Below are 26,247 nucleotides of genomic sequence, written 5' to 3' on the forward strand. Positions count from 1 at the left end.
ATTATGACATAACACATGAAAAATATAACAATATGTAATATTATGTCAGTAGCACACTTTTATCTAATCGCTATAAATATAAATATTACGTCAAAAAACCATGAAGGGGTTAACTGCTACGTTGTTGATATAAGGCCATTATAACATATTTTTCATATGACTGTACCCATAGTAACAGGTGGTTTAAATATCCAACTGTAAAAATATTTATGTTCTATAATAATAATAATAAACAAAAATATCTTTGGGTTGTAGCAGATCGTAATAAGTTTGATAGTTCACTAAGTGACTTCTTATTTACTCAAAAAGCAGACAGTGAGTTCTCTAAATTCATAGGGTGACAGGGTTTGGTATGCAGAAGTTGATTTGGACTTTTACAGCAATCAAGGGATTAATGCCTTGTTGTATCATTATTTGGTAAAACTAAAGCCATATACACTTAAGGTCGTATAAACTTCTATGACATAAGTTAATTAAAACTTATTCTGTACAGCAAACTAACCAGCTTTTGATAAAGCCACAACTGTGTTATACTGTATACAGCATTGTGACACAAGGTAGCCACAATTAATTCTGAAGATCACATCAAAAAGCAGTTTTACAACATGTAAGAACAAGCCTGACATTAGATACCTTAACATCTTCCCAATGCCAAGAGCATTCTTGTTGGAAACAGTTAATTTGAAACAGAATCAAGAAGGAAGAACGTGATCTCCAGTTTGCTAGCTCCAGTCTGATACTTCTCTCCCCAAGTACTTAGTAAATATTTGTCTCAGCCATCATTTAATTTCAAGATCACCATAACATGATAAGCTTTCTAAAGTACAATTTACATTCTAAATATATATGTTAAGTATGAAAACGTAAATTTCCAAGGTAGAATAAATGCTCAAATTATTTTTATATTTGTCCACTATTTACTGTATACCTCTAGATGTTTAACAAAACTACACATACTCAAGCTACATAAGTCACATAACAAAGCTACATTGAATCTCACTTAAAGTTTTAGTTACAAATTTACAAGATTCTATTATTAATTTTGGGTTAAATGCAAGTAAAACTGTGAAAATGCCCATATGGTTCTTTTTTTATTTTTATGAAAATTTGCCATGTAATCTTAATAGAAAATATACATTTAGAGACATGTTTCATGAGTGTTTTAGCCAATAAAATATTATTTTTTACCTAAAATATAATGTGTTTGGTCTTCAAAAACAGTTTTTTGTTAAAAGATTCATGATATTTTCATAACATGTTTCATTATTTCATTGAGTTAAATGGCCATAGCCCACATATGTGGAAAAAGTATCCTTTTAAAAGAGATCTAATTTCCATTTTGTATAAAAATTCACTTTGTTGAAACTATAAAGAACCCACCAGACAAAAAACCACACTTTTCAGATGTCGCAGACAATCATGAAAGCGTTATGCCTCGCAGATGGTTCATACATACGTACGTATTACAAATAGAAATAGTTTAAAGTTAACATTTGATTGCTCATGTAATCTGAGCTTTAATTTGGGTACTATCTCAAAAGGATGTTTTTCTTTTATCAGTGCTTCGAAACCTACACTGATGGCCAGGGCATTTCCTATAGATACTTTTCCGACCTCAGATCACGCACCAGATCGTCCAACTTTTCCAACAACAAAACAAGTTGGACGATCTGACACATAATCTGAGGTTGGGAAAGTAACGATCGGATATCCCCACTGGCCATCAGTATGGACTTCGGTAGCACCTTTGCATGTAATCCAAAGCGGTAACACCCGTCGAAATAGTTTTTAATTTGAAGCTCAGATCACATGACCACTCGTAGAGGCTAACTTTAACTTTGTTACAACTAATAAATATATTTATGATAACCTAATAAAAAATTACATAAATCACGTAATAACAAGTAGTAGATAAGTACGGAATGGCTCCGGATAATACCAAAGTACCTAAAAATATGGTTAACTCTGTGTCATACATTGACACTTTTCAATTGAGTAAATTTTTAACTTCAATTTTACTATAAAAAATGTTCATCTGTAAACATTTAACTCGTATTATAAACTGTTTTGTTATTTTTTTATCTAATCAGAATGAGTTGTCTAGTCTTGGAAGTATTTTAACCATAAATATTCTAACATTGACAATTGTTATAAAAAGGAATTAAAATAAATGGAATTATAGGGATAAATGTATACAGGCTAAATGCAAATAAAACAATTTATTAGTATAATAATGAGGTAGCAATACAATAAACAAGTTTTACAAAATGATAAAAATAACATAAGGCACTTTGAGTAATTGTACATGTAGTTACCATTTTGGTGGCAGAAGCTTAATACCTAAGTAAATATCCAGTGTCAAAACAAGTTTGAGAAATTGGATTATTTTTTTAATAATTATGATTCTATTATTTTGGGATGAGTATGACTGGAATGAAGATCAGTTAATAGATTGTTTGACAATAAAAAAAAGTAAAATGACGGCAAAAAGTGTCTATCTTTACAGAGCAGATGAAACCACTTTGAGGATTTCAAAAAGAATCACAATAAATTGTTATTTATATCAACTAAGTATTAGAACATTTTTATGGTTTCGTCTTTGTGTGAAGTTTACATAATGTTACATTCTAAACGTAGATGGTAAACATGGCTAACTAAATACTTATGACAATTATGATAAAGCTGGTACAAATTTCATACAAAAAATTTAATTTAGTAGATTTGCTAGTTTTTGTAACTTTTCACTTTAGTATTTTTTAGTACGATGCCTTACAATTTAATGTTGGATACAAGTTACAAAAATAACCAACACACATTTGTAACTCAAATATTGTTGCCAATGCCAGTGAAATAATCAGGATGTGCAAATTCCTTTTCTGTATTTAAGATAGACAAGCTATTGCTTGAATGGCTGTAATAAGCCCAGAATAAGTCATTTTTATTGACAAATCTCCTGTATATAATGCAAACTGAAATGATCAGTAAAGTAATTGTATTTCTTGAGGTACTGAATCAACTAGTGGACTGTTAATAAAATTGTTAAGATTTGGCACTATTCACTACAATACAGATAACTAATAATTATTTTGAATTGAACTCTATGTTTTTTCCAAAGAGTTTAAAGCACTCCACACGGCTTTCAGCAGGTCATCCCTCTCCCTTGGTTCTGGACATTGTACTCGCGGATGTACTTAGTGGTCTCTTCATCCAAACCCAGAGAGGTCACCTCAGTGTCAAACTGTTCCACCGTCGACATCCCCACCAGATAGGCGTTGATCTTTGAAGCCAGGTGGGAGGTCTTAAGACGCTCATCATCTTTCTGGAAGCCCAAAGTAGGTAGTAGGCTGGCATGATGCTCCTGGAGGTGATACTTCTGATGGTAGCTGAGCAGAGAGTATGTCTTAATTCGATTAATTCAGACAGAGAGAACAAATTTGAACAAAATCCTTAATTCCCTAGTGTTTTTGCATCATGAGTATTTTGAAAAAATGGAATATGGTATAAGAAAAAAATACATAATCTATACAAAGCAAATATATTTGGGAACTCACAACCTGCACAAAGTAGATATTGGGAACATTTGAGGAAACACAATATTTTTGGTGAATGCTTGGACTAGATTTGGGATTGGGAATACAGTACAACTTAGATTAAAGGGTACAGTAAAACTTAGATAAAAAGGGTGCAATACAATTGAGGGAACACAATACTTTTGGTGAATGCTGGGATTAGATTTGGGATTGGAAATACAGTAAAAACTTAGATAAAAAGGATTCAGTACAATTGAGGGAACTCAATAGTTTTGGTGAATGCTAGGAATAGATTTAGGATTGGTAATACAGTACAACCTGGATTAAAGGGTACAGTACAATTGAGGGAACTCAATACTTTTTGTGAATGCTTGTACCAGAATTTAGGATTGGGAATACAGTATAACTTAGATAATGAAAGAAAAACCGTAAATTGTATAAGAGTTAAGCAGAAGAATGGTGGTGCAAGCCAAACAATAGAGGTGGTAAGCCTACTAATAAGAGGATTGTTAATTTAAGTAAGATAATAAATTAAATTCATACAGCAGACACAAAAAAACATATGGTTGACGACACAAGTGGGTACTTGAACATCAAGTTGAACATTTTAATCTCATAATAATAAATTGGTTTTTTATTAAACTTGAAATATCTTTTTTTTCCAGTTTAGTGATCTTCTGCTGGAAGTATGAAAATTGGCTCATCATTAAATACAAGTAAGACTACATAAAACTACACTATGTGAAAATGTTGGAGGTGTGCATTAAAGTTGCCTGTTCAAAATCCGTGTACATTTCATCCACTTTTTAAATCAAAACTACAGATCATAATTTAAATTAATAAACATGTTTTATTACAAATTTATAACGTCTTTGCCACTACTACTAAAAATTCAGTGATGTATCCAAGATTAGACTGGGAAGGGCAACAAATCCATTATCATTTCACTGAGGGAAAAGGGAGCAGATTGTGCTTTATCATTATGTACTAAAGATACAGAAAATGTGGACCAAAAATTTTGAGATATGATTAAGTGGATTATATTAAACAATATATTCTACTACGATTATATGTCATTTAACTTACATGGACTAAAGCATATCCCCTATCTACCATAGTGCTATGATTAACAAGCATATATACTTTCTATAATCTTATCTGAATGGTGGTCCTTTTTGAGAACACATACCGAATTGGGTTTTGGATGACACAATAAAATATTCCTAAACTTGAGTGCATGCAAGCGACCAATGGATGATCTCACATTTATATTAAACCTAATTTTATTTCCAAAGACTTCTATTATAGTCATATTTAACATGTTTATAATAAGAAGAAAGAGATTTCTAATTGAGTAATTTAATAAATATAAGAGTCTATAGTACAAATACTTTGATATCGCTTGAAAGTATCATGATCCGTGATTGGTCAGCCCACTTCACCCACCATTGAACCAATGGCAACTGTTTCAGAGATCATCGCTGGAGTCTATGACTTATGTGAAACTAACAAATGCATACATATTACTGTTGAATCAATATATTTGTTTTAATTGAGTTTTTAAAAACTGTAACTATATTAAAGTTTCAGTTTTGATGAAATACTAAAGTAATAGTCTTTACCTGGTACATTCTTTTCAGAGGATTTTATTATTTTTCTCAAACAGTTTTGAGAAGATCCCGTCCCACATCTTTCTGTTAGTACGTCACAGGTGGTATTATATATAGAGAGGTGCAGTACTGATGAAAAACAATGTTTAGTTATAAAACATACGTGAAAAATTCCTATAATGAGTAATCTAAGTCTTTCAGACCAAAAACAATATGAATTTTATAGAAAAAATCCTTAAAAGTTAAAAAAACTATTGGAACAAAAATTGTTTATAATTTAACCTACATGATTTAAAACTAAGAAGCAATAGGCTTTTGCACACAGATAGTGTTAATGCATTCTATGAACAAATTACAAAGATTAGTTTTCAAGCAATTACTACAAAATGTTCAGAAATTTCAAAATTAGTCAATCTATGTTTGGAAACTAGGATGTGACCCTACCCCTCCGCATCATAGAAGGTCTCAAAAGGCTCAACTCTAGTCAATACTTCATCCTTAGGACGTCTTCTTGAACTCATCTCGTGTCTTCTCTGCCAAAGACTTCTGCTCTGGACTATGGTACAGGATCAGTGAACAGTACTGTTAATCATCAACAGTTGAGGTTTAAATAAAAATTAGTGCAAAAGATTAATATCAAATACAATGACTTAAAACATAAAATTACATTGATCAGAACCTATTTGTAATAGTCATGTATTACCATCAGAAAACTTCATAAAATTTATCAATCAATCTTGCCAACACTTTTATTAAATTTTTAAGGAATGCATTAAGTGACAATGTATTATAAATATGGATAATCTATCAGTTTTTAAAATGTTTTTTAATAAAATCTGTCGTCTAAATAACTAAAAAAACATAATTTAGGTCAGTTTTATTTCCTTAAATGTCCAAAAAATCTTTCTTCAAGTACACTTTTGAGGTTTCCTTAGGTGGAGCTTCCCCAAGCTGCCAGGCCATATCACAGGTGGGTTTTAAAAAGGTGAAATATGCTTTTTAACTGTGTTAGTGTTGCTAACCTGTTTTAGCATTATTTACACATGAAGAGCTTGAAGCACTCTTTTTAATCCAGGAATTTCCCATAATCCATCATTTTAATTTATATTTTATGTAAAATTAAACATCTTGACTTCTTAACATTTGTACGTTCAAAAATTAATTAATTTTAACAGATTTGACAGAAAATTTGAGTACAAATCTTCTTGAAGGAAACAGGATTTTTCCGTACATTTGCCATCGTTCAGTGAAACAAGAAATTAGTAACACTACGTTTCGAGATCTGCAATCTGATCTCTTCTTCAGGTAAAGAACTAACCTAATACATAGTTACAAACTAGGTTAAAAATAAAACAAATCTTACCAAAGCGTTATGGCACGCCTAAGTCAGGAATCACAACCACCATGTTGTTTGTCAACTTCACTAACTCTATAAACATGCACTTAATAAAAAACTATACACAACACTAATCATTAAAACTGAACTACGGAATACGGGTCACAATACGTCTTCATTTCGTCTACTAACCACCTACGACCTGACCAGAGGGCACTAGCCAAAAAAATTGCACACCATTGTTGGTCCGAAGACCATCATATGAATTGGGATGAAGCCAACATAATACATCGGGAACCACATTTCTTCAAAAGGAAATTAATTGAGACAACATACATTAAAATTGGCAGACCAACCAATCAGTCAACCATCAGTCGAGATTAGGCCGCTTTGGTTGCCAATTCTAAAAAAATGAACTAAAAGAGAAAACCAACAGTATCAAACGGATCAGATATATGTAATAAACCTATGCGGAGTCACAATATGCTTTTAAGAAGTTCATCTCGCATGAACCAATAATAACGAAAGGGCCCATTCCTGTCCCCGTTCCTTTTTATTTCCGCCATCTTGTTTTTTGGTCTGCCGTGACGATTACCATTGGCTAGTGCCCTCTGGTCAGTCGTAGGTGGTTAGTAGACGAATGAAGACGTATTGTGACCTGTATTCCGTAGTTCAGTTTTAATGATTAGTGTTGTGTATAGTTTTTTATTAAGTGCATGTTTATAGAGTTAGTGAAGTTGACAAACAACATGGTGGTTGTGATTCCTGACCTTACCAAGGCGTGCCACAACGCTTTGGTAAGATTTGTTTATTTTAACCTAGTTTGTAATTATGTATTAGGTTAGTTCTTTACCTGAAGAAGAGATCATATTGCAGATCTCGAAACGTAGAGTTACTAATTTCTTGTTTCACTGAACGTGGCAAATGTCCGGAAAAATCCTGTTTTCCCTCACAATCCTTCCTTCCATTGTCAAAAATAACCTTCAAACAAACAAATCTTCTTGTATACCAATCAAGTTGAAAATTGCCTCATCATAAAAATGCAGAACTAGTCATTTGAAAAACATCATTGCTTCCAATCTCTCCCCACCGAACAACGACACTAACCTGAGTTTTAGTTTTGAATGTCGGATCATGGTTTTTCCAGAACATATCCAACAACTCTTCGTAACTGACTATCTTCGGGTCAAAATCCACTTGTGTTATCTCCGTGTGGTCTTGGCTGGAACAGAAACAAATATGAGTGAATTCTTAATGAGGAATTTCTTCTTGAGTCACATTCTAATTCTTGTTAAATCAGAGAATAAAATGTAGCCCTTTCTGTGTAGTGGATGTAACTTGACTAACATCTACATTACTTGAACTGTGGTAGAGGCAAAGCACCACCAAGAGAATACCAGTGGAATACCACTGGTGAGAAGGTAGAGGGGGTATTCCACTAGACTAACTCTTTAAAAAACCCTCACCAACTTTCCTGTTTTTAAACTTTGCATTTATAAATATAATTGTAAATGATTTACAATTTACCATATTAAGTACATTTCTTTTTAATATATTACAATGGTAACAGTATAATCCATCACACATAGATTTAGAAACTGGTTTCAAGTATAGAACTTTTTTTAAATCTAAGATTTTTTCAACATAATAATTTAATACTGAATAAAAAAAAGTCTAATACCATGACTTTTAATAACTAAACAGTTTCGATTGTCCTTTAAGTCTTGACATATCAATTGATGATTACGACCTAACTGTAAGTTAAAAATATAACATTTTTAGAACTCTATATTGATAGCAATCTCGTCTGGGATAATCATGTTGTGAAAAATACATTCTGAGATCTTAGTTATTAGGAGAATGCGATTTCTGTGTAGCTTTTCTGTTCTTAAAATTATCTTTTATATCATTATATACAGTGCTATACTATATATGGAATTTGTTTATATAGAGAAACTACTATTAACAATTCTGGACAACATTTTTAATTTTACAAAAAAAAGGCCAGTACACTCTACAAAAGAAAATGTAATCAATTTACGCATGTAAGTAAATAAAAAAATGTATACTAGCTCACAAAAAATATATCATTAATCACTCAACTTGATTCACTCCAAGTGTATGAACATGAAACATGAATTTATTTTCTTTAAATGATTTTTTTGTCCTTATCTAAGGTATTTTTATTTCGTTTTTAATTAAATTTATAATTGAGGTAAACTATTGACAGATGACAACCGAAACTTAATGTATTTTATAAATAAACTACAAGTTATCTACAAAAAAAATATAAAACTCACAATGATATCATTAGTACCTTTTATTTTATGGAAAGTGAACCTTGGCTTTTGATAAGTAAATGTTAGCTTTGGCAGATGGAAGGTTTGTAAGCACATATAAAGAATGAACAACCACTAATTAAATAGTTCACAAAATAAAATAAATATGTAGCTTTGCATTAAGTTTCAAAGCTGAAAATAAAGAGCTAACTGTACAGAAAAGACTTTGAGTTTTAACTCATAAGAATTATGTTTTGCTTCAAACACCTTTACATCCATATTTTTTGGTAGTATAATTATTGGACATGTCTCATTTTAAAGATATTAATGCAAAACCCTAATATATTTTGTCTTCAAGTATTTCTTGCAAAGTATATAATTTGTGAAACATTCAAGGACTGAAGTAAGACACAGTTAGATTTTTTCTGAATAACCAATAAAAATATCAAAAAAACAAAAACTTGTTTGGATGCATAATAATTACATCTTTAAATTGAAACCCCAAACTATATGATATAAAATAAGAGCAGAGAATATTTTAAACTCAACATTTATCTTGGTGGGGTCAAAATTGAGATAGCCACCAGCACTGCCGGTTCTTAATAAACAGTCAGGTACTTTAAAGAATAAAATAAAATAAAATATAAAATGTCTGTATTAAAGAGGCACAGTTAGTAGGGGATATTAAGTCCTCTCTACCACTCAACTACATTTGATATACATAAAATTAACAACAATTGAATAAAAACTAATTAAAAGTTTACTATATCATATTTATAATAAAATGTAAACAAAAATATACATTTATTTGAAAATATAATTTTAAAAATTACATGTTAATAATTTTGTATACGTAAAAAACATGTCACTCACTGAAGGTATAGCTAGCTCTTGTACCAAATTTAACATTTTTATTTAGATCAGATTGTAAAATTGCCCCAACATCCTACTTTAATGCCAGTCATTTTACATGGAGGGATAAAAAAAGTTTCTACTTTTTCTATATTCAGAAAAGCTATCATAGTTTTAGATTTAACTTTAAAAAAATACTTCCAACCCCAAAATCAATTGCATCACCCTAAGCCAATTTAAGAGGGGCTGTAAAGAGAATGGAATCTGGATTCTAAAATCATTTGTTTCCAAGATTTCCTGACCCTGATTTTCAAAAAACAAAATTAATCTATATCAAATGTTTACGGACACCAAATGTGGTTAAAATTGAAATAAACACCTCAAATGGAAGAAACACTTTCTGAAAGTACCTCAACTTTACCCTCAATGACCCTTATAAAATATTCTTACATATCTACTTACATTTTTTTGTAGGTGGGGTTGGGAGCTTTGCCCCCTCCATACCCCACCCTGGTACGTAGGACCCCTGTTTTGCCCCCAAAGAGGGTCTCTACACCCCAGAAGCAGCCTAGCCCAAAAGTGGCCTTCTCAAAGGGAAACATCCACGTTGTGCAGTAAACTCATGATTCTCTGGAACAAGTTAACACCCGCTGAACTATCAATCAGTTACAAATTGTGTGGCGAACAGAGTTTTACTGATAAGCCTCCTCACATATAACACACTTAAGATATCTTATCACTTCTGTTTTTATCAACTTATTAGGTGACCATTTAACATCTCAAGAGTTTGACCGATAACTGTTTTGTACAATAACTGCTTGTTCATTTTATTAATTTCACCAACATTTTTATAAAACAACTATTTTCTTGTTCGTTCTATTATAAATAAACAAGTCATTATATTGTGATCAATATAATTTACTAATTATTTTGTTTGCTATTGTAAATCATATTTTTTTTTAATTTTACTTACTTTTAAATATATTATATGATGTTGTCCAAAATGGGAACCACACTCTTCCCTTTATATCAGAAGCAGAACACAAGCGACGGAAGTAGATGCATTTTAATTAAAGTTGTCTTTTTAAGCTCACCTAAGCAAGTATTTTCTTGATCGGGGTAAAAATCAAGTATTACTTATAGCATCAGAAACATCGCAGACCACAATAAATGCTTTTAAATCTAAGTTGGACTCCAAAACCCACATATGTTTTTATTTTCTTGGTCAGTGCAACAACATAAACTCAACTGTGGAACCATAATAAATTAGAGTGGAAGTGTAATTTAATCTGACATATCTGACTCTTTTGGACCACAATAACTTTTCAGTCATGCTTATAAGTACAATTATAAATATTTTCTTTATTAGGACATAAAAGCAAACTATCACTTGAAAAGTCTTAGACAGAAAGTAAATTAAGAGCCGAAAGTAGACATTTTTTAATCATAGTTGGTTTTAGTTGGTAATCTTGAACGGGCCACAAATCAAACCTTATTACGGTACTTGAGATAGAAAATTAATCTAAACAGACGGAAGTTGACACTTTTTTACCAAATTAGGTTTTTGAGACTTATATTAGTTGTAAGACAAAACATAAAATAGAACCAGTCAAAATTTTATTTACGCCTTGAATGTCTTAATCGTGGATATTAAATTAATCTGTACCTGATATGTCTACTTATGTTTAAAAAATGTAGGGCTCCATCATATTACATAATAAATGCTTTCACTAAGTCTTTGATTTTGAAAATTGCGTGTGAAACCGCGTCTGACTGCTAGTCAATTTATAAGTTATAAAATGTGTGCCATGTCTTTTTATTCCTGAACATGGTATTTTAATAATAGCTTTTTAACTCACTAGTGTGGAAAAAAAATTAGATAAGCATTTATACATAAATATTAAATATAAATTATAAACTTAATTTTCTACAGGCAGAAATTATATGAACTAAATTAATAATTACTGTTACAGTTGATAGAAGCACATTATTTCTGAAAACTTAATTATTGGTGAATATTAAAAATACAACATACCGTATTGTACTACAATCAAGTATTCCTCCACAACAGGTTTAGATTTTTAATAAACTATTGATGTGGAAACCCTTCCAGATAAAATGAGAATATTACTTTCAACCACAGTCGGCAATGTGAACTTGGCCTTGCAACTGAGATACTATCCTGTTTGTGCAGGGTATTGTTACATAACCCACCAACAAAAGCACAACCTGCAAGAGCCAGCTACTTTATCAATCCCTTGGCAATCACTTGTACCAACAGTTTCAGCTATCAGTTATTTTTGAATGCTGACTATGTGATAAACTTGCTGGATTTAATAGTCAATTCAGTGGAGAAGTTTTCTACCTATGCATAAATAATTGCCCTTTTTAACTTATTTAAAATGAAAAGAAAATAACCTTTTTGTGTTTCTAATAAACAATAAATAAAAGATTTATTTTCATGAACGTAAATTTGATATTAAAAGAGTGATTATGTGTTTGCTGTAGTAGAAGTACACTGCTTGGCCAGCCTATTGTTAATGAAATAAAAACTAAAAGTAAATTAGTGTATTTTGTAACATTTATTTTTGTACCTATGAAACAACCAAAGTGTAAAATAGCTTATGCATATCTATATAATGAATTCGAAGCGAAATTAGAAACTTCTAGAGATAAAACTATTATATTCAATACAGCTCTAAATAAATTGTGAAAGCCAGAAATTCTGTAGATCAGACTACTCCTAAAACATACAAACTGGACAAGATAAAAACAATACAACCCAACACCAAAACCTAACCAGGATTTTGCAAAATTAAACAAAGTGCATTCAAAGACTAACAATACTCCAAATTTTTGTGCATATACACCAATTCCTTCACGTAAAATGTTTTCAGAAAAATCATTAGGCTCTGTATAAAATGCATCAATGGATAAAGTTGATTCCTGCATTGAGGAGAGAATATCTCTAAGTCTCTTATGGATAACAAGAGGGTGACTGAACTTGAGGGTGGAAACTTGAAGAACTGAGATTTTGGCTCATGAGACATACAGGATGCCAAAACTCTAATCCGATTTCTAATGTTCACTCAATAATAAAAAATTCAAAATATGTTGTTTAGCCTTAAATCTAATTAATTTGTTTCAAACAATAACTTATTGGAGTGCTAGTAAATTTTTATGTATTTATGTAGACAGTCAATTAGACTGAACAATCATATATAATTAGACTATGTTAAAACCAGACTTAGTCATGTTATAAATCTCATAAGTCATCTAACTAGTGTAATTCCAAACACCTTTGCAAATACATTCTACTTTGAAAATCTAAAAAACAATTGTAAGATATAGATTAGTTTTTTTTGAAATAACAGCTAAGGGTTAAAGAAATATTAATTTTACAAAAAAGGCTCAAGAAAAATTAATAGAGAGCACTGTAAACCTACTTTCAAGATTTTAAAAATACAAACAATAATAAATTTATGATTTAGTTAAGTATATTTTTAATTCTGATATTTAATATTTAATCACAATTTTTTTAGCTAAAACACACACAGTAAAAACAAGACTTCCATAAAGTTTTGCCGTTACCCAAAACTTTGAAGTCGTACTGAGATATCACTAAATCTTTATAATAAATTAGAGGCTAAAATCAATGAATTTAAAAATATTTAAAAAAAGTTATTTAAAAATAGATTTTATTTTTGGCTTTTATTAAACCCCTTTTATAATCTACAAGAATTTTTTTAAATAATGTAAATTTAAAATAAAAATGAATAGGTACTTTACAAACTTAACAAATAAAATTATATTAAGCAAAAGAGAAACGGTTTATTTTTAAAGTTATTTACTAAGAAATTTAAATAAGAAATTTCCTAGCTGCATAATTTCAAAGTTGATTGTTTTTATTGAGGATTGATTTTATTGCAGTATTTTATAAAGTTGTGTATATGAAGTGTGTTCTATGACGTCAAAACTAAGGCTCAATCATCCCAGTTTGAGGCATTCTAGATCGCCAAGACCAAGAGGGGCTTGTCAAGTGCAGTGAATTTCAAGGTTATGCTCACTGTGTTCTTTTATTTCAATGGCATAGTGCATCATGAATTCTTGTCACAAGATCAATACAGAGTACTACCTGCATGTTCAATGCCGTTTGTGTGAAGCAATCCGAAAAAAAAACACAATTCATGGCTTTTGCACCATGAAAATACACCTGCTCACACTTCATTGCTTATTTGTTAATTTTTTGCCAAAAGCAGTACTGTAACAATGTCTCAAGTCTCCTAATCTCCAGACATAGCTCTGTGCGACTTGTTTTTTATTTCCAAAAATGAAGAGAACCTCAAAGTGCCATTGTTTTTAAAAACATAGATGCCATTAAAAGTGCATCACTGAAAGAGCTAATGGCTATCCCAAAGATCGAGTTTGAGAAGTATTTCCAGGATTGGAAGAATAGTTTGACACAAGTGCATTTATATATAATGGGGACTATTTTGAAGGTAACAACATAATGTAGACAAACAGATAAATATTTTTCTCAAAACATGAAAATTCCCCTCATTTTTTGAACAAACCTTGTATTTCTTAATATATTAGTAAGTGTATGTACTTTGATCTAATGCTGTAGTATAAGAATGTTTTTATTATTGTTTTCTATTTCTCTAAAATAGTTAATGTTTAGGGGATCTTATATTAGTGTTGGATAATTTCCTGTATTATTGTATATTTTGATTGTGCACTGACTTGGTATAACAACTTTACTGTAACCCAAGAACGTAGCCAGAATAAAAATTTGGAGGGGGTCAAGACAACTAATATTTTTCCCATAGTGGACAGAAAGTAAGGCAAGTACAGTCAACCTCCTCATTTCCCATTTTATTCCTAAAAAGTTCTTGACCCATTTCAATGTTGAGAACGATCTTTCAGCAGTACACATCAGTAATACTGAATTATTTAAATAATAATAAATCGTTTACTAAAAAATTAATTGACAATTTAGGGGTCTGGACCCCTTGCTAGGCTACGTCCTTGCTGTAACCATGACTTTGTTAATGATTTATCAATATCTTTACAGCAATAAAAATATTATTATTATCATTAAATCTTTTGAGTGACAAGAAAATTGTCATTTGTTTATTGCTAAATACAAATTGATCTCATACTTAGGGTGTTAAACAATAAATATATTTTATGTTGTATCAGTTTCTTTATTTTAATCTCTATACACACTAAACCAAACCTAACTTTAAAAATAATTTATGGATTTTTAGAAATATCCAACTGGCTTTGTTCCAGAAGCAGATTTACAATGTCAGTAAGTTACACTGTTCTTTTATACTCTTTATTTCTTATTTCCTCATAAAACTTAATAGTATAATATATCAATGTTTTTCAATTATGATAAAATTTAAAAAATTATAAGTAATACATAAATGAACATATTGACAGCAATGAAGGTTCAGTTTTGTCAGCAACTGCTGAGGTTGACAGCCCAGCACAATTCCATCTGCCACCACTGACCTACCTCACTCACACAGCTGACCGCAATAAATATGTTACTACATACAATACTATAATATATACAGTACATCCTTACTTGTTAATTGGACATTAATACAATTCCCACAAATCACGACTATTGAATAATTAAATTAACTTTCCAACTCAAAATGCCCTTAAAAATTCTCTTACTTTCCTTAGTTTTGGGGTTAAACTTTCTGAGATAAATGCACTGGTCTCTGTAAAACGTAGTATTATGCTGGCTATCAGAACGTTACTAAAAAAACTTTTTTATGTGATAATACGGAAATAAACATATGGAATTAAAGCACTTGTAAATAAAATTGTAATGCTACCAAACCAATTACTCCCAGCTTCTCAGTCTACATTGCCTGTAAACTTCAATAAATTAACTATAGTTGAATTAAAGACAGAAGGGTATTGGGACGAGCTCGACCGAAGACAGCCGAACTGCCTCACGAATGCTCGCCCTACCGCTCCACCAATCACAGCCGAGCACTTTCCTTTTCCGACGGAGGCAGCGTTGTCACGTCTCCTCTGTTGTAGCTGTCATCCGGTAGGTATCAGCTGGGTGATGCGCAGTAGCAAACCGTGCTTCATTACGTTATTGGTTGTTGGTTATGTATGTTGTTTCGTGTGGTGTTATTGCGCTTCTGTTTGTTTCGTGGCCAAGTGTTTTAAACAGTCTTTTTCAAGACTAAACCTTATTTGAAAGACAAGTGTACGCACGTACTTTCCTAGTTTTACACTTTTGTGACAGACATTATTTAATTACTGTTAATTCCGTACCATGTCTCAGTGCACTTAAACAGTTGATAAAAAAAACGCGGTAGGGCTCGCACTCGCGTGATAAGTGTGCCTTACACCAAGGTTGGAGAAAAAAGGCGTTCCATTGCGAGGCCAATCCCGTGAGTTGGTTTGTCGAGTGAGAGACTACTTCCAGCGAGAGAAAATTAACAAAGGACCGATACTTCCAGTAGAAAAAGTTATCGAAAGAACTGCTGCGGACTTTGGAGATTTTGGAAAGGAGAAAATACAAAGTGAACAGAGTGGCTTGAAACTGAACACTCCTGATAAGAAATATTCGAGGTTTAAGCCTGTTACGGAGCTGGAACGCCTTTCAAAAAAGATGCCATCCGCCGCCATGTCTACGGATTCTTCGTTGAGAAGAGAGTATCCCACAGTAAGGAAGCTACAAGTAAGTCTTGCAGAAGCAGATCTTTTTCGTGGAAGCAAATCATCTGTTGCCATTATATTGAAGAGATTGGGTTTCAAACACAAGAAATTTGGTAGCCGTAAAAATATTAATGGAAAGAGGATTGCTTGGAGGTGCCAGATTTCTTAGAGAAATAAAAGATTTTAAATTTTGAGGAAATAGTTTGGCTTGATGAAACTTGGGTAAATTCTGGGCACTGTAAAAAAATTGGTTGGACTGATGATTCTGTTGAAGGTACGTTTCCTGTTCCCGTTGGAAAAGGGGGGAGGATAATTGTTGTTGCATGCTGGCAGCTCTGCTGGATTTATTCCTAACTGTGCATTACTTTTTACATCAAAGAAAACCAACGAGTATCATGAAGAGATGAACCACAAAGTATTTTCAAAAATGGTTTCAAGATGCTTTTAACTTCCAAAACCTAACGAGGCCCTCGCTCATTGTAATGGACAATGCAAAGTACCACTCAAAAGTAGTTGACAAACCACCTAACAGCAGTTCTAGAAAAGGATGAAATAATAGAGTGGTTAAATAATCATGACATACAGTATGAAAAGGCGATGTTAAAAGCTGAATTGTTAGAACTTATTCAAAGAAACAAACCTCAGACAAAATATGAAGTCGAACGAAATTGCAAAGAAACATGGGTCACCGAGTACTTCGTCTGCCACCAATCTACCACTGTCACTTCAATCCTATAGAATTAATCTGGGCTCAAGTAAAGGAATTATGTTGCAAGAAGCAACAGGAAATTTAATATAACTGAAATATTACAGTTGACGAAAGAGGGGTTGGAACGTGTAACAGAGTCTGATTGGAAGAAGGTAGTAGACCACACGAAGAATATAATCCTAGAATGCTTGGAAAAATGAAGGGTTGATGGAAGATTCCGTTGAGCAGATGGTAATAAACATCGGCAATGACAGCTCCAGTGAAGAGGATTCGGACAGTGACAGCAGTGACAATGAAGAGGAAGAACGCGGCAAGTAACGTGAGAGTGGTATTTTCCCTCTCTCCTCCGGTGGCAGAAAGAGTGTTGGACTTCAATGAACTGTAAAAAGCCGTATTGATTGATAGTTTGTAATGATTGGTAAATATTACACCTTACATGTTACTAATAAAATTTGTTAAATGCATTTTAATATGGCACTACTTATTTCCTGGTTTAAACTGTGCAGCAAAAGTCAGTTGGCTTTTTTGTATATGTACTGTTTTAGTATTTTAATTTACTCAGAAATAAAAGTAATTTCCAAAGAGGTTTTAGCCGATTATAAAATTGGGCGCTATTGAAAAATAAATGAAAAAAATTATAAGACAAATAAAAAATAATCGACTCACTAAATCTTACATTTTGTAAATAAATCCACGTTTTCTGTATATCAAATTGATTTCCTAAATTGAATGATAAGAAAATAAAAAAAACATCCTTCATCACAAATCTGTGGTTTAAAGTTAGTAACATTTTAGTAATAAATTAAAAATATAACAAGTTTCGAAATATTTTTACAGATTTTTTGTAAAGTAATTAGATTACATTAAGTTTGATCGATAAAAGTCACACTGAAGGAAATTTCATATCATAGTCGGATTGACGCCCTAGTCGCAAATTTTGCATTTTGGTCACTCTAGCAATTTAAGTTTAGACTCAACAATTAACAATTATTATACTATAACGGTTTTAACAGGATACCTTTTATTGGTTAAAAATACTATCCTAAACGAGCTTTATCAGGTTCAAACTACAGTATCTTTATTTGTTTTTAAGTTGATTTTTTACCGCGGCACAGTGGTCATTTTCAACGGATTTGCTAAAGCCGTGTCCACACTATGCCGCGGCTGTCCCTCAGGGGCGGTCTTACTTTCAAGGCCGTACGGGTAATGGCGACCCCGAGGTACCCTAGCTAATGCTCCAGATCCCTTCTCTTCTTGTTCTGGAGGCCTATGGCTGGCACACTTTTCTATGTGTCAGCCTATCTCTCTTCTTCACCTCTCTTCTATCTGAGGTAAAGTTCCTCAACTCTTCGATCTAGTTTCCCTTTCATTTCTCCCACTAGGGGCCAAGCCACGGTGGAACAGCGTAGGCCAGGGCTGAATGGCTGGTGGCAAACCAGTCTTTACTATGCGGACTCTGGACACCGGCGACCCTCCAGTTTAAAAGCAGCTTACCCAGGCATGCGGGGCTCTGTCTGGGTGGACCTTCCATTCCCTAGCTTCTCGTGGGAACAACATGGAAAAAAACAAACACAAAAATCAAAACAAACCAACACCTTGAAACAGTTCCTGAAGCTGTTTCAAACCTACCTCTTCCTGCTGAGGTAGCTCCTGAAGCTACCTCGCACATACCACCACCTGGCAACACAACTCAAGAGGTTGTTATGCCAACATCCCTACCTTCTCCTCAACAAAGTGCCTTAGGAACACAGGAGGTTCCATTGCACACTGAAGCTCCCATACATGGCAAGGCTTTATCTGAGGAAGGCAGCACAAGCGCTGAGGAAGCAAAATCCCTTCAAGATATAGAAGATCAGCTCCTCAACAGCCCAAGCACTCCCAAAGTCTACAGGTACGCTGGATGATGCCACAGAGCAACTCGGCAACCTTAGAATGAAGAGGCCCAATCTCACCACTGCTCAAAAGAAGAGAAGCACTAAAGGCTAAACTTTCTCGAAAAGGGTGAAGCTTTTGACCCTTCCAAGTGGAGGAGGGGGAAAAAGAAGAGGAAAAAGAATCAAGAACGGCAGGAGGTCTCAACTCCGGGCCCAACTGCGGGTGCCAAGGCGGGGGTGGGGTCGGGCCAAGCGCCCCAGAGGCACTTTGGTCACCCCGCCCTCCGCGGAGAGGGACCCGCAAAGAAGGCTAGGAGGGAAACCCAAAAACCCGAAGCCCACGATCCCGAGGCCTCTGGTAGCCTCTGGTAGCACACCCAAGGCTACCTACAGAGAGGTCGCAGCAATCAAAATGGCCATAGCCCTCGAAGGCTACCCGGAAGCGAAGCTAAGTGCAGAGCAAGGAGAGAAGCCATCGAGGACGCAATTATGGAAGAAAATCCAACCCCTGGAGGATGGTTCCGTTCCATCGTTTGCGGGCACCTACCTAGAGAAAGGTGTTTTTAATTGCTTCCTGCATCAACGAACACACCAAACGTTGGCTGGAAGAAGTTATTCAAAGGATAAAACCTCTGGGAGATGACATCTCTCTGAGAGTGGGACTGCGTAAGGACATCTTGAGGTCCACTAGGGTGTTTTTTCAGAGCTCACCCGAAGCTTCTGAAGAAGACACCTGAAAAGGTACTTGTGAGATGTTTAATAAGCAGAACCCCAACCTGAATGTAAACGAGTGGAAAATCCTTCCATCCAAGCCAGACCCGAAAGGTTACGGATTCGTCTGCTTCCTGGACGAGGTCTGCTACAAGGCTGTGAAGGGCTTCCAACTGTAGAGCCAACTTAGGACTCTGGCAGGTCTCAATTGTCTCCTCGACAGTCAAGGACAATTGCCACGAGTTCTACAAATCAACCTCCAGCACAGTAGAGCTGCCTCGGCAGCCTTCTGCCAGTTCTTCCTCCAAGAGGGATTTTGATCTGGCATTGATACAAGAACCATGGCTTCACCAAGGGAGAGTGGCGGGCCTAAATGAAACCAAAGGTAAGTTAATTTACTGCACCTCTCTAAGGAATGTCAGAACCTGCATCCTGTTGAGGAGAGGCTTGGATTTTCTAACCCTCAACGAATTCTGCTCCAGAGATCTTACTGTGGGCACACTGACCTGGAAGAATGGAGGCACAGTGCAGAGCACAATTTGTAGGCTCCGTATACCTGCCATATGATGCCAGGGAACTCCCTCCATCAAGAGAACCTAGAGCTCCTGGTGGAAGAAGCACAAGCCAGACGTCAACAACTTCTTCTAGGTTGTGACGCCAACGCCCATCACTCTGCTGGATGGGGCAGCACAAACACTAACCCCAGAGGTGAGGCACTTTTACAATTTCTTCTAAGTAGGGACCTATTTATATGTAATAAAAGGTAACCGCCCTACGTTCGGCAACACGAATTAGACAAGAAGTTATTGACATAACAATCTGCACACAAGGTATACTTGGAATGGTTGATAAGTGGCACGTAAGCGAAGAGGCCTCATTATCGGATCACAGGTATATCCGCTTTAACCTGCAAGATGAGGCTGCAGAGGTCCTCTATCGCTATCGCAATCCCAGGAGGACTGACTGGTTGGGATATAAGTCTGACCCTTCAGTTCACAGTTGGGATCGGTAGGCGGAAGGGTGCGATGCTTCACAGACATAGATCAGATTAAGCTTCTGACCTGCAGAATGCTATAATCAATAGCTTCCACGACAATTGCCCATTGCGACGGGGGAAGAGTCGAACCAATACTAAGTGGTGGACTGCGGACCTCGCTCGCAAAAGGGCTAATGTCAGGAAGCTGTACAATCAATGCCAAAAGGAGCCGTATCTGGGAGTCCTATCATAGAGCTCTTACAGAATACAGCCTAGCGATTAAAAAAGCAAAACAAAGTTTCCCTGGAGGCAGTTTACACAGAAGGTAAATGAGTTAAGCGCGGCAGCTAGACTGCAACGCTTACTAGCCTCAAGTCCCCAACCGGTCACTTGGGATCTTTAAGGTCCCAGGGAGGTCAACACACTTCCGGGTCTTAGTGATAGCCTCAAACTTCTCCTTGAGACTCACATTTCCCTGACTGTATCTTTGAGAATGACGACACTGGAACGTCTGGTAACCGCGAGGCAGGCTCACGGCCAAGAGCTTGTCGTGGTAGCTGGGCCATTGCCAGAAGGATTGTCACTCTCTCTCTCTAAAGCCAAATGGGCAATTTCTAAATTTGCCCCCTTTCAAATCTGCAGGAGGGGATGGAATCTTTCCGGCCCTGCTTCAACAAGGGCCGGAGAATCTCCTTACCCTTCTATGTGAACTATTCAGGGCGAGCCTTAGCCTATGGGTACATACCACAAGTCTGGCGTCTCAACAGGGTGGTCTTCATCCCTTAAAAAAGGGAGAGCGGACTACTCTGTCCCTAAATCTTTTCGTCCCATCAGTTTATCTTCGTTTCTACTGAAAACATTAGAAAAGACTGGTTGGAGAGGGCACCTGAGAAAGGGAGTTCTCTCAGACACTCCCCTTCATCGCAACCAACATGCATACCAGCAAGGCAAATCCTGTGAATCAGCACTGCACCAACTAGTCAGTAGGATTGAGGATAGCCTGTCCGCCAAGGAATTGGCATTGTGCACCTTCATAGACATTGAAGGAGCTTTCGACAATGCCAAATTCACTGCAATGGTAAGTGGAGCACAGCGACGTGGCCTCGAGCCCAGCTCTGTGCCGGTGGCTTAGGGCCATGCTGTGCTCCAGACGGATCAGGGCCGATCTTTAATGAAGTATCGCTGTGTGATCGCACCCACAAGGGGATGTCCTCAAGGAGGCATCCTGTCACCTCTACTGTGGAACCTAGTAGTAGATGGTCTACTTGAGGACCTTACTAACAACGGAATCTATGTCCAAGGATATGCAGACGACATAGTCCTTATGGTACAGGGAAAAATATACAAATGTTGTTGTTGATATCATGAATACCAACCTTCAACATGTACACAACTGGTGTCAGGGAGAGGGACTGAAAGTAAATCCCTCTAAAGACAGTAGTTGTACCATTCACTAGGAAAAAGAACCTAGAGTCTCTTTCTAGGCTGAAACTCGCATCCACTCAGCTGTGGAGTGGTCAAAGACAGTCAAATATTTAGGACTGACTCTAGATCATAAGCTTACGTGGAATGATCATCTTAATAATATCCTGCACAAAGCAAAGTGGGCGCTCATGACGTCCAGGAGACTTGCAGGATTCTCATGGGGCGTAAAACCCCACATAGCACTATGGCTTTACAAAGCAGTTGGTAAGGCCTCAAATCACTTATGGTTTCATTAGTCTGGTGGAGCAAAGGTGAATCAGGTAACTGCCAAAGCCAAGCTTGAAAGCTTACAAAGGCTTGGCACAATCTTTGTAACCGGAGCATTCAGGAGCAGTCCCTCAGCGACCCTCGAGGTGGCTTTAGGACTTCTACCTCTTGAGTGTCCATATAAAAGCTGAAGCGCGTAAGTCAGCTTATCGGCTGATGGTTGCTGGCGTGTGGAGGAATGGCGCGTCTAACGCGAGCCATGGCGCCATCACTGAAGCTGTAAACCCAAGCGCTATTCTCGAAATGGTCTCCGACACAATGAGAACGGAGTTCGTATTCAATAAGCCATTCTCTGTTTGACTTCTACTCCAGAGATGAGTGGAAATCGCAAGATAACATCCCAACAATAAGAAAGAGCTTTGTCTGGTACACGGATGGCTCGCTTATTAAGGGTAGAACTGGATATGGAGTGTTTAGTCAATCCCCTAGAACTGCCCATTAGCGGCAGTTTGGGTCGGAACTGCTCCATATTTCAAGCCGAAATCTATGGTATCCTAGCCTGTGCCAACCTAGGCCTCACCAGAAGGTACCAGGGAATGAACATCTGTATAATGTCAGACAGTCAGGCAGCTCTTAAAGCTCTTGACTCCAACAGCATTTCATCCAGGGCTTGTGTGGGAGTGCTTTAACACTCTCTGCAAGCTTGGATCACGCAACTGTGTGCGTCTTGGTTGGGTACCCGGGCCCACACAGGCATAGGTGGCAACGAATGCGCCGACAGGCTTGCCAAAAGCGTGAGCAAGCATGCCATACACCGGTCCAGAAACCGAGTTGTGGTATAAGCAAGTCAGCCGCTTACCAAAGTATAAACAAATGGTCCAGGAAGACACACCGCGTGCGGTGGCAGAGTCACCAAGGACAAGCACTCGGCAAAAGAACTGCTTGCCGATTCTAGCTCCGGAATTCACCAGATGGCTGATGGGGCTGGGCAGGGATCGGGTTACAGCAAGTGATTGCCTTGATCACTGGACACGGCCACTTCAGGAAACACCTAAACACTCTAGGTTTACGAAATGAGGCCTCGGAGTGTAGACTCTGCAATAAGTCTGAAGAGAACTGCAAAACACATAATACTGGACTGTGAGAGACTGGGAGCAAGGAGAAGGGCTCTTTTCGGTGACAAACAACCAGGCGACGAACCAGATGCTAGTATCGGGGAAAAGCTTCTTAGCCTAATTAAGGGCACGAAGATAGGCTTACCCCTCTAACATCAAAGGGGCACACAATAAGCTCAGGTTGATGTGTGAGGATCTATGAATCCACCCCAATATCCCAAAGAAAAAAAAAAAAAAAAAAAAAAAAAAAAAATGCCCGCGGCTGGCTTTTGGCAATGCCGCGTTGGCAAAGCCAACGCGGCAAACCTAGATTTTGGCTTGTCGTCTACACGTGAGTTGGCATTCAGTCGCAAAATGTCTGACGAGGAGGATGTACTAGTTGCTTTAGGCGCGTTTTGTAATTATCAATCACGAAAAATTGCGTAAACGACGGTTTTGGGTGCGTCCAAGCCTTCAAAGTAGAAGAAAATACGGAAACTAGTGAGTTGATGAAGGATTTGGTATTGGATGATGAAGACGAATTAAATCTCGAGTACAGATATGGATGTGGTTTTCAAAAACTTTTTTCGAATGAAAAGTAGTGACTTTGAAGATCTTCTCAAATAAGATAGCTCGTATCATCCAGAAACGAGACACGTCCTTCAGAAGTGCTATTCCTCCACATGAACGCCTTGCAGTTACTCTGCGGTTTTTGGCAACGGGAGACTCTTACCACTCGTTAAGTTACACATTCAAGATTTCAAAGCAAATAATATCAACCATCATCCCGACTGTTTGTGAAGCAATTGTCAGTGTATTACAGGATTACATCAAAGGTAAGAAAAAATTGTATATTAGAAAAAACCTTTATTTGGTAGACATGCTGTTCTCAAGTTCCGAACAAAACACTCTCCATTACAAATGAAACCCTTATTTACTTAGTTAAAATGAGTATTAAGTTAATTACAATAAACAAAAATGAACAAAAGTCTTAACTCAAATTTGAATTTTGAAGAGATGAGAGTGTAAAAGATTCTCTTTTTATTTAAATTTGTTAAAAAATACTTATTACAGGTTCATCAAATATATTGTCGATAGAGTCATTGGATCTCGTGATGTGGTTTGATAGCGAGGAGCTTATGACCTGAATCTGGAGAGTTTTTGCCTGTGTGATTCCGTGAAAAAGACAAGCTGCATCAACTACATGGGTTATGGATTTGGGTAACAAGCTAGGTGGGCATCCGGAGACCAGAAATTCGGTTATTGTTGTACGTAGTTCGGTTGTTGTGGTAGAAATGGCTGTGAGTAACTTCCCGCCGATTGGCGTTGCCATTAGGTCGTACTTGCCCATTTCTGCTTCAAACAGAAATATTCTACATAATAACGGTGTGTTTTTGGAGCAATTTTCATGAAGCATTTGGATGTATGGGAGAGGGCTTCTTTAATACCGCCAGTCCCTACCTTGCTCTCCAAAAGATGTTTGAACTGATTCGCATACCTTTATGCCTTGACTCTTGGATACGTTCTTCATAATTGACAGAGCTTTTCATTCTGTAGCTGTATTGTTCTTTATATTTATTCATATTTGTGGGCCCTCCGTGCCTGGCCGTATCGAGACTTGTTTGCCCTTTGGCACAAACTTACACACGTTTTCGAGGCGTTTCTCCACTTGGTTCCAGCGAACTTGTGTCCTGGTTGACAGTTTTGCCGATTGGTTTTTGGCAGTATCTCCATCTTTATTTGTATGCTCGTCCTAAAAAAAAGGAAAAGATTAAATGATTAGGATAATGAATATTGCTATATTGTTGTTCATTTTGTTTCAGAATGCCAAAAACAGAAAGCAGAGTGGAAAGTTATTTCAAAAGGAGTTCAATGATTAAGTGGAATTTCCCAAACTGTGTGGGGGCCTTTGATGGGAAAGCATATTGAGTTGCAAGCAACCTATCCATAGTTGGGCACAGGAATAATATTGTCAACTACAAGTGGGTTTTTCAGTATTAGTATCCTAGTTTGCGGTTGTGTAGAGATGCGCACTACAACTTTATCTATCGCAAGTGTTGGTTTTGTTCAAGGAAGGAATATCAGACGGAGTGTGTGTTTAGTCACACAATCATTCCAGAGATTGTCTGAGGAACAACACAATGCATCTCCTCTCCTTTCCCCTACCCCTTTTCCCTCTTCCTGGAAGAACAGATAAAAACACCGTATGGTTTTTAGCTGGCCGATAGATGGCTTTTCCTTTATCGAATGCACAGTCATGAAACCCATATCCAGTGTATTCAAAAAAATAAAGGACTCTAAAAGAAAGAGTGTTCAACTATCGGTTAAGTATAGAGCACGTAGAGTTATTCTGAGAATGCATTCGGGACTCATAATATCCTCTTGATGTTAACCGCCATACTACAAATGGACCTATGCTATTAAAACCAGAATGGGCTACGCCTGGTGGTGATTGGCAGTACTTTTATCTGCACAACTACTTGAGAGAAAAGTTAATATCCAAATCAGTGTACAACCCCGTGGGAGGAACATTACGACTTCTGAGTGGCCGTCAACTACAGGTATGAGATCATATCCAGGTAACATTGAGAGACCATATCCCCTTCAATATCAATGACTTTGGTCCAACAATCCTTCCTTCGAACTTCAAGAAGAAGCACTGAGAATCCCGAGGGCCACAAGCCACTAGAAAAGAATTTGCAGAGACTTTCTTCGCTTCCCCCCGGCTGGAAAAATTATCCTTTCAACAATGACAAAATAATTAGCCTCTAAACTATGTAATAATGTGTTAGTGTTATGTAACGTAAAAATATAATTTACTAATACTTACTGTAGTCAATATATAATTTACCTGCGTGATTTGTGGTCCGTCGTTTCGTTAGGGGTAT

At 36.1% G+C, this 26,247-nt stretch overlaps 1 pseudogene; it reads right to left on the minus strand.

Annotated features, from left to right (window-relative positions):
* Nucleotides 1–2,290: 2,290 nt before the first annotated feature.
* On the minus strand, nt 2,291–15,506 carry LOC124374113 (annotated as a pseudogene).
* Between the last annotated feature and the right edge of the window lie 10,741 nt (nt 15,507–26,247).

Source organism: Homalodisca vitripennis, unplaced genomic scaffold, assembly GCF_021130785.1.
Source record: "Homalodisca vitripennis isolate AUS2020 unplaced genomic scaffold, UT_GWSS_2.1 ScUCBcl_7337;HRSCAF=14988, whole genome shotgun sequence".
Classification (NCBI taxonomy): Eukaryota; Metazoa; Arthropoda; class Insecta; order Hemiptera; family Cicadellidae; genus Homalodisca; species Homalodisca vitripennis.